The sequence below is a fragment of the Dendrobates tinctorius genome, unplaced genomic scaffold, assembly GCF_039654945.1.
Source record: "Dendrobates tinctorius isolate UK_male_01 unplaced genomic scaffold, ASM3965494v1 ptg000342l, whole genome shotgun sequence".
Lineage (NCBI taxonomy): Eukaryota > Metazoa > Chordata > Amphibia > Anura > Dendrobatidae > Dendrobates > Dendrobates tinctorius.
In genome coordinates, this window is record NW_027362008.1 from 1,581,750 (window position 1) to 1,592,284 (window position 10,535).

Here is a 10,535-nt window from a genome sequence, read left to right on the forward strand (position 1 = left end):
GCTTGGTAGACCCCGTTACAGCGTGACATAGCATAGTTGGTGTATCTGGTCACGGGATGGAAGTGTTGACGAGAGAGGGGTGGGCGGGGATGATGATGTCCACGTTTTCGGCTAGTGGACTAGGGCACCCGCAGACCCCCCCCCTGCCCATCGCCACACATGCGTGTTAGTGAGCTGGAGACAGCCGAGAAAAGACGAACACGGAAGAGAGAAATGTGCAGTAAGGGGGCTCTAAGTAAATTGGAAAAAGGACAAGAAATAAAACGTGCAAAGCAGATGAAGACACAAAAAAAGACACGAGGAGGAAAAAGATAAGGAAAGGTAAAGAAATGGGGAAGAAAATTTAAAGCATGAAAAAATAATATGGGAAAACAGAAAGAGATAGACACAAATACCTGATGGATAGAAAAATCTATTTAATATATTGGGTGAAGAAAAATAGTAATGCAAGAGCAGTAGAACCCCAAACAAATGTCTATGCTGAAGAATGTACCAAATTAATAAAAGACCTTATACTCCCTATTTAAGACCAAGGGGTTCCAATGTTTGCAATTTGTACTTCCAGTAGGCTTCGCTCTCTTTTAGTTTATGATTTCTATTGCCCTCTTGTCTGGGCATTGGAACGGTTTCTAAAATATGAAAGTGGAGTAGGGACACATTGTGTCCGGCAGAAACAAAATGTGAAAGTATCGGTAGCATGGTCTTTTTGCACCTTATGGTAGACTTATGCTGGTATACGTGGTCTCGGATATGTTGGATGGTCTGCCCAACATACCCAAGACTGCATGGACATTTGATAAGATAGACAACATATGAGAAGTCACAAATGAAAAAATTATTTATAGGAAATCTCTTGCCACCCTCACTGCACCAGTAATTACCGAAGAGCACCAACGGTAACCGCCAAACCCATAATGGTTCTTGTTAAGTTGCATTCCACGTGTGATAAGCTAAACTTCACTTGGAATGCTAGTGGTCCCCCTACTTAGTTATCACAATATTATTAGTCTGTTACCTAGTGATATTCCCTTGTTTCGGATATTTATTCTTTTGATTGTGTATATGCAGATAACTTTGACAAAGGCTTAAAAGGCTGAAATGTTGGTCACTATATCTTTCAGCACTGGTCACTTAAATTAATTTAAAAAAGAATATTAACTTTTATTTCAATGCTGTGCAGAAGTTTTTTCTATTGAGTCAATGTACAACTTTACTTCTGAGCACAGAACGAACTTTGCTGTGCGAGCCCCTAGTCTTATACATTATATCCATGTCCACTCTTTGGTTATGTGCAGAGACTGAACGGAATACCGAAAGGCTTGTTGGAGCTGGTATTAAACTATGGGCCCCTGCTGCTCACAAAGCCTCGGCAGTATGTGCAGTGTGGCGTTTTAGTGCGTGGGCTCATCGCACATCAGTCAGTGAGCTGGCACTTGCAAGCCCTGATGCAGCACTGCCACAGCGGTGGCAGCTGTAGCTAACTTGGGGAAATGGTCACACACGTGGCGTACTTTCACATGTACCTCAGGCAGATCTGGGTAGGTTTCCTGAAAATGCTGAATTACCAAATGGAGCATGTGGGCCAAGCATGATATGTGTGTAAGTTTGCCAAGCTTCAGAGGCACCACCAGGTACGGCCATTATCAAACATGCCTGATTGTAGGTTCAGCCGCGAGAGCCACAGATCTATCGGTCTGTTATTCCTTTAAGTAACTCTGCCTCGGTGTGTGGTTTGTCTCCCAGATAAAGTAGCTTCCTCAGAGCCTGTTGCCACTTCGCTGAGACGCAGAGCTTACAGCTTCAGTGTGATGTGGATGACGTGCTCTGAGATGACAATTCAGAGATGGAGGATGAGGAGGGGGTGCAGTAACTGGTTTAGGCGGTAGAGGAAACCCTGATGGAACTAGGGCCTGCAATTCACGGCATCAGTAGCATGTGTGTTGTCCCAGAGTTAGACTCGATCCCAGCCTCCGTAACATTTACCCATGTGCGGTCAGAGAAATGTAGTGTCCCTGGCCACAAGCACTTGTCCACATGTCAGTCGCTAAGTGCACCTTTCCAGTAACTACATTGGTCAGGGCTTGGGTGATGTTATGGGACACATGTTGGTGTAAGTCGGGAAAGGCACACCTGGAAATTTAGTGGCTGCTGGGGACCGAGTACCGAGGGACAGCCGCCACCATGAGGTTGCAGAAATCCTAATTGTTTACAAGCATAAATTGCAACATTTCCACAGCAAGCAGTCTGGAAATATGCCCTTTTAGCGTTTGGGACTGTGGGTGACTGGGTATTTACGTTTGCATTCCAAGGCCTGGGGTAGGGACAGCTGAATGCTGTGCTGAGGCATAGAATTAGATGTGATTGCTAATGGTGCTTGCGAATGAGTCACGACAGGAGCAGGGTAGAAGGCATCCGCACAAATGTCAGGGGATTGGAAAGCAAGTAGCACAGAGGAAGAAGTATTAGTGTCACCCGCAGACCCTGATTGTAGACCCAGACATTCGGCCCACCTAGATGGGTGCTTTGACATGTGCCTGAGCATGGTGGTAGTGGTCATGCCCCTGCTGATCTTGGTATGGCACAGGTTGGAAATGACCGTTCTTTTATTGTTCTCACTTTCTTTAAAAAAACCTCCACACTGGGGAAGACGTAACCCTTGGCCTGGCAACTTGCCATGTGTGAGTTCTCTGCGGAACAGTTGACCGCCTTTCTCCCTTTGGCCATCCCATTGCCTCTTTCTGTCTGTTGAAGTGCTGTGAATCCCTCCCCTTTGTGCTGCTGTGATTGCTCTGCCTGGCACCTTTCCAGGTTGGGTCAGTGACTTCATTGTCCACAACGTCATCTTCCACTTCTGCACTCTTCCACCTGACTTGTTGACTTAACAATTTCACTTGTTGGCAACTGTCTCATCATCATCATCTACCTCTTGAGACACTAATTGCCATTCCCCATTGTCTTCTTCTCACTGTGGCTGCCCAAATAGTTGGCCATCTCTACACATGATCTCCTCATGTCCTTCAAATGTGCAGGTTGAGAGGCCAGAATCAATAAATGGAAGTGTAAAGAGCTCTTTGGAGTGTCTGTGTGTTAGGGTCGGCGGAATGCACCAGATATAAATAATAGGAGGTGCGCTCGCCGCCCGGCGTCCACCGCGCGGTAGATGGTACGACCGCTGCTGGACAATGGCAGGTGCACCAGAAGGTGAAGTACTGCGCTCGGGTTAACGTCACCCGAACGCTAAGACCGGCTCTGTTCAGACACAGAGACACTAAAGAAAATAAATACAAAGGTGTTGACCTTAAGCACACAAGGTAACCAGCGGGTGGCGTTGCAGCTGCGAATGCCGGAGGACTGCTAAGCGCAGCGCGGCAGAACTGTTAAGCGCAGGCGCGGCGGTAACTATCGCCGCTAAACAACGGTGCCAACAGGGCAGACACCGACGGGCGCTAGTGCTAGGTGCGGTGAGCACAGTGGCAAATAGCTAGCCACTACCTGGAGCTGACTATTACAACACTCGGTCACCACTCGTAGTATCAGAGGGTAGGGGTTTCCAATAAGTCAGTCACCAGAACATGCATCCATCACCATTCACACATAGCATAATTGGTCTACACTAGCGCATGGCCGAGCCGCCATGTGGGCTTTTTATAGCCATGCGCTTCCGGGACCTTCCAGTACTTTGGGAAGGACCAATCAGATCCGACGCAGGACCTGAGCATGTGACCCCTGCTCTCCACTGAGAGGTCACCTTGCGGGCATGCCCAGTAGCACGGCGCGAGGACTTAGCCTCTGGAGCGGTTCACTGCAGAGCAAGTTGCGCTATCATTGCTGCACCAGAGATGGCAGCAACATCCAGGCTCACAGAATGAGTCTGAGCAGAATGCCTGGCTCGCCGTGATTGCTGAGCAGCACCCAGAGTGGTCGGAGGAGAATGGGAGACCGCTGGATGTCTGGCTCTGGATTCCCTCTGTGCAGCGTCAGGAATCTGATGCCTAACATTGTGGGATCACTTGTCTCCTGCGACTTTCCATGGTGGGAGGAAGGAGGATCAGGTTGAGGATATTGTGGTCCAGACTCTTGGCTAGTGAGCATGGACTGTGTGAAAGACAGGTTGGTGCTGAGAAACATGCTGTAAGCTTTATTTGCCATTCAACTGACCACCTGTTTGCACTGTTCTGGCTTCAAGAGTGGCATCAGAAGCCCCTGTCCAAAGAAGTACAGGAAGCTAGGTCTCATGGATGAGTGTGTTTGTTGTGCTCCCGAAGTGGGCACAATTTCACCTGGCCCTTGACCTCAGCCTCCTTGTGCACCATCAGCAGCATGTCCACTTTCCCATCCCTTACCACACGCCTTGCACATTGTAAATTAGGTATATAATATAAGCCTGCAAACTTTCTGGTATTAACAGAGAGAAGAAAATATGTGGTTCTGAAAAAGACTGTTGTCTTTAGGTTGCAGCAGCATACCTATAGAAGGACCTTAAGGCAATAAACTCTGCCTATATGCTTCTAATCCAAAACTATCCCTCCTCCACCAGCTATGGTCTGCATGAAAACATCAAGTATTCTGGGTTCAATTAGTTCCCAACATGGAAATCTCCCATTGACTTAGGTCCAGGCTGCAGCCTCCTCTGAGGGGGCTAACCCTGCCAATGGCGCTGTGGTAGAAACAAAATAGAAGACAGGAGGGGGTTCTCCTGGTATGGAGGAGGTTGAGAACAAAGTGCACTAACCTGTTGTGGTTATGCTGCTGCATGCAAAACAGAAGCCGCGGAGACACCATCACATGTTTCTCAACGCAAGCAATGACTAGCCAGGTCTTTCACCGGGAAGGAACAACCACGGGAAGGGCAGTCTCCAATGAAGGAAACCACCTATGCCAAAACATGGTATCCATCCACAGACAGCTGTTTCGGGGTATTTGCCCCTCATCAGTGTGGAGTAGGAAACTGACTAGTAGGAGCAATGCCTAGTAGAAGACTATGAAAAATTACGATGATTGACCTCATGGAGATCAACATCCAACACTGCGGAGACACCATCACGTGTTTCTCAACGCAGTGATTCTAGAGCACTGCCCCCATCCCTTATGGGAAATATGCAGAAGCGTGCAAAACAGAAGCCGCGGAGACACCATCACATGTTTCTCAACGCAAGCAATGACTAGCCAGGTCTTTCACCGGGAAGGAACAACCACAGGAAGGGCAGTCTCCAATGAAGGAAACCACCTATGCCAAAACATGGTATCCATCCACAGACAGCTGTTTCGCAGTGCTTCTGCATATTTCCCATAAGGGATGGGGGCAGTGCTCTAGAATCACTGCATTGAGAAACACGTGATGGTGTCTCCGCAGTGTTGGATGTTGATCTCCATGAGGTCAATCATCGTCATTTTTCATAGTCTTCTACTAGGCATTGCTCCTACTAGCCAGTTTCCTACTCCACACTGATGAGGGGCAAATACCCCGAAACAGCTGTCTGTGGATGGATACCATGTTTTGGCATAGGTGGTTTCCTTCATTGGAGACTGCCCTTCCCGTGGTTGTTCCTTCCCGGTGAAAGACCTGGCTAGTCATTGCTTGCGTTGAGAAACATGTGATGGTGTCTCCGCAGCTTCTGTTTTGCATGCTTCTGCATATTTCCCATAAGGGATGGGGGCAGTGCTCTAGAATCACTGCGTTGAGAAACACGTGATGGTGTCTCCGCAGTGTTGGATGTTGATCTCCATGAGGTCAATCATCGTCATTTTTCGTGGTTATGCTGCCGGCATAACCACGCTTGCAGAGCCTTCGGTGCTTAATTTGCACCATTCACAGTACCAGCTTCCGGGTTCGGAGATTGGACGGTCACATGGATCATCACGTGATGCTGATGTCACCATAGGACCTCCGTCCTTCAGGTCATGCAGGATGGTTGGTAATCTGCTGGGTCCGTGCTGCACCAAGCCGCTCAAAAAATAAGCACATGGACGTCATTTACAAGGAGACACACTCTGTGACAACACAGCCACCACCTCAGACGCGTCAACCTCAACGATTAAGGACTGAGTGACATGAGGATCGGCGCAGATGCAAAACACCTCTTCAAGGTATCGAATGCATCCCTGTCCGGACTGAACCCCTTGGGAAAGTCCATCCCCTTCCTATTCATTTCCGTCAGAGATTTAGCTACTACTGAAAAGTTTTTAATGAACTTTCGGTAGTAGTTGGCAAAACCTAAAAACCTTTGTAATGCCTTCAAATCCTCAGGACCATCCCAATTCAGTACTAACTTGACTTACCCTGATCCATGCGAAAACCAGTGGATGATAACACATATCCTAGAAAAGGGATTTCCTCAACTGAGAACATATATTTCTTCAGTTTCACAAATAATTTGTTGTCTCTGAGTATTGGTAAGACCTGACTGACATGCACCTGATGTGACTGAAGGTCAGGTGAATGATTATGTCATCAAGATAGATGACAACAAATCTACCTGCCAGGTGACTAAAGATTATTTTCACTAAAGACGTAACTTACAAAGTGCTGAAAGATAGCAGGAGCATTCAACAACCCAAATGGCATCAGCAGGTTCTCATATTGTCCCTCAGGCATATTGAAAGTTATTTTCCACTCATCCTCCTCTTTAAAGCATATAAGATTATACACCCCCGAGGTCCAGTTTTTTAAAACCATTTTGCTCCTACAATTTTGGATCCCGGATCGTGACCAGATGGACTTGCGGAAATCTACTCATGGGTGTAACCCCCCATCTTTCTTCTTTACAAATAAAAACCCCGCAGCAATGGGGGATGAACATGCTCTATGACCCGTTGCCAAACTTTCCACGATATAGTCCTTCATGGTCTATCTGGATTAGACATATTATATAGTCTGCTCTTAGGCAGCTTGGCCCCAGGAACAAGATTAAGTCATGTGGAGGAGGTTCTTGGCACCCCTGCTCCAAGAACACACTATCAAAGTCAGACAGGTATTTAGGCACAGACTGGGTATCCAGCCTAGCAAGCCGGGTACCCAAGCAGTGTCCTTGACAATACTCACTCCACTTTACCATTTCCTGAACCTGCCAATCTACCACAGGACAACTCGGATGTTGGGTGACCCAGGACCAGGGGCTTCTTCCCAGCCCCTAATGTTATAGGGCACCCTAGCTCGCCCTATTCCCCGGGTTACTTTTGAAGGTGAAGATGCCAGGGCCACGTACCTTGGTTTACTTTCCTGAATCCATCCTCAGTCTGCTCCCTACTCCCACCCAGGGAAGAATAAAGCAGCTATGCACTGCAGTACACCAACCAGATGAATAAGGTAACACAAACAGGGGAAATGGAAAATACCAGCATCCCAATATTCACTCACATAAAACAGAGGAATGCAACGGGGAGTGGAGTATGGAGAAAAACCAAAGTAGGAAAAGGAAAGGGATTAGCACACTTACATACCCAAGCAACGGTCACTGATAAACCCAACAAACGCCTTCTCATATAACCACCAAACAACTATCCTCCCAGCCATGCAGCATAAGTTAGCTCTGACGATGTGTGTCAGTCAGGACCCAAATTATATAGGGGATAGGAGTGGCTAACCGTGCTCAGCTGAGACTGCAGACTCCCAGACCTACCAACATGGCAGATTAACCCCTGTACTGCCAAAATAAATTTACACAATTTAAAAAGGTGAAGTGCTTCTTTTCAGCGCAGGAGTAGGAGCAAACAGATGCTGAGCCTTTTGGCTCCTGTCGCGGTAACCCTGTGACTGCTGCTTATCACTTTATATTTTTAAAGGTGGGGTACATATCTGAATTGAAAATGTTCACTAACTGTTTGGGGTTCTGGGATAGAGAAGATATGAGAGTTGTGATATCATCCTGCTTAGCCTTGATTGGAAAATTGCTTGTTTGAATGTAATAAAATTGATTTTTATGTTTTAGTTTTTATTGTTTAATTTATAATATCATAAATTAAACCTTTCTAAAAATATATTGATTTAAATTATATATTGAGCCCCAATTCATTAAAACTGTTTGTGAAGGAAATATATAGGAAATCAATGAGTATAATAAGGGAAAAAAACATAACAGTAGAGTTACATTTAGTTGACATAAGGGTGAAACTGGATCATAGAATCATAGAATCGTAGAGTTGGAAGGGACCTCCTGGGCCATCTGGTCCAACCCCCTGCTCAAAGCAGGATTCGCTAAATCATCCCAGTCAGATGTCTGTTCAGCCTCTGTTTGAAGACTTCCATTGAAGGAGAACTCACCACTTCTCGTGGCAGCTTGTTCCACTCATTGATCACTCTGTCAAAAAGTTTTTTCTAATATCTAATCTGTGTCTCCTCCCATTCAGTTTCATCCCATTGCTTCTAGTCTTTCCTTGTGCAAATGAGAATAAAGTTGATCCTTCTACAATGTGACAGCCCTTTAGATATTTGTAGACAGCTATTAAGTCTCCTCTCAGTCTTCTCTTTTGCAAACTAAACATTCCCAAATCCTGCAACCTTTCCTCATCAGACAGGGTTTGCAGACCGGTCACCATTCTGGTCGCTCTTTTCTGAACTTGCTCCAGTTTGTTGATGTCTTTTTTAAAATGTGGCGCCTAAAACTGGACACAATATTCCAGATGAGGTCTGACCAAAGAGGAGTAGAGGGAAATAATGACTTCACGTGATCTAGACTGTATGCTTCTGTTAATACATCCTAGAATTGCATTTGCCTTTTTTGCTGCTGCATCACACTGTTGACTCATATTCAGTCTGTGATCTATTAGTATACCCAAGTCTTTTTCACATGTGCTGTTGCTTAGCCCTAGCTTATAGCAGCTATATAGGATATAGCAGCTTTTGCTGGAGGTGTCAAGCATAGCCCCTTTGCTCCTGGATCCTGAGCTTCACGGGGAGGGGTGGGGGTTAGAAAATGGTCTGTGCTAGGCAGAACATTCCCTAATGTCAGTGTAATGGTAATGTAAAATATCAGGTATGATTTCTAGGTTCTAGGATTCATAGCAGCACAGACCCCCCTTCTTCCCCCCTTGTCACACATTGCAGCTCTGTGCCTGCATCTGTAACATGACACCAGACACTTCCTGCTCTTCCCCTCCATCCCAGTTAAGGAATGCTCTTTGTCTGAGCCATGACGTGAGGCATATGAATGGGAGATATTAGAAAAGCCATAATGCGACAGTCTGTGCTACAAATATGAAAATGGCATATGGGAACGTGCTCCGATCCGGCTTCACTACGGTGGTTCTTGCTAAGTTCTAGCCCCAACAGAAACCAAGAAATGGATTTCTTTTGGACAGAGGCAAATAGACAGCCAGTGGGTGGACTCATTGAAAAGCTAATTTCAAGAGAAGATGAATGATGTGTCTTGGTATACCCTGCTAGGTTCTCAAGCCCAGTTATATAGCCGAGAAGGGTTCAGAACCAAAAGTGTAACTTAGAGAAAAGGGGATGATCCTGGTAACTCAGCCCCTTTCATGATGTCATGACCCAGAACTATAGAGTACACTCACTCAGTCGGGAGGTCATTCTAGCCTGAGATGCTGTGCCAGTAGGATCTCAAATGCATGGAGACTGTCTGTCTCCACCCCCCAGCATGGTTCTGCCGGACATGATCTAAGCAGTATGTAAGTGTATCTTCTGTTTTAACCCTTATTTTATTTGTAGTCGTATTGTACATATTCTTATTGCCTCATTTTGTAAGGCCTTTATATCTACTATAAACAGTGCCCATTTTTGGGAATAAACTATAACATTTTATTAGTTCTGCCTCCATGTTCTGTGATGAATTCATGCGCCTATAAGCTAATTACGCTACTGATTCGGGTTTGCTTTGAACCCCTCTATTAATTTTAAATATTAATAGAGAAATCGAAGCTTGTGGCAGCGAAGTGTTCTGGGCTAGGTGGGTACCGCTGGCAGTGACAGAACGGGTTTCATAAGCTGATTGTGTGGCTGCGGCCAGAGCATTTATAACTCTCTCACTGCAAGCGGGCCTAATAGCCACTGCACAACAAGCAGCCCGTCCGGCGACTATTTATCCTAGGTGTAGTTCCCTGACTGACCTGAGGGTAAGGGGGGCGCTGGAGAGCTGCAAGTTCCAAAGTGGAATTGGGAAAGTGGGATATCCATAAATCCCGACAGCTTGTAACGTTGTGGCAGGGGTGGGATAACCAAAACAAACCCCCCTGTGGTAAATTGGTAGGGCAAGACTAGCTTGTTATTTTTTATCACTTGGTGCCAGCGGTGGGATAACTAAGATAAGCCCCCTGTGCCTGTGATAGCCGTGTGCGGCCAAAGGTCACATCACCCTGTCCGTGACATACTGGTGGTACCAGGTGGGATCGTGACAGTCAGTATGGGGAGAAATAGGAGATTTGAAATGCCACAGCTTAGCCGGTTGTCCACTTATAAACAGCAACCTTTAAAGGGGCCAATCCGGGTCATCCTGGAAATCTGAGCCCATGATCATGACTATAAAAAGCTGGGTGACACAAACAGAAGGTATTCACATGTGAGAGCCGCCTGACAGACTGAA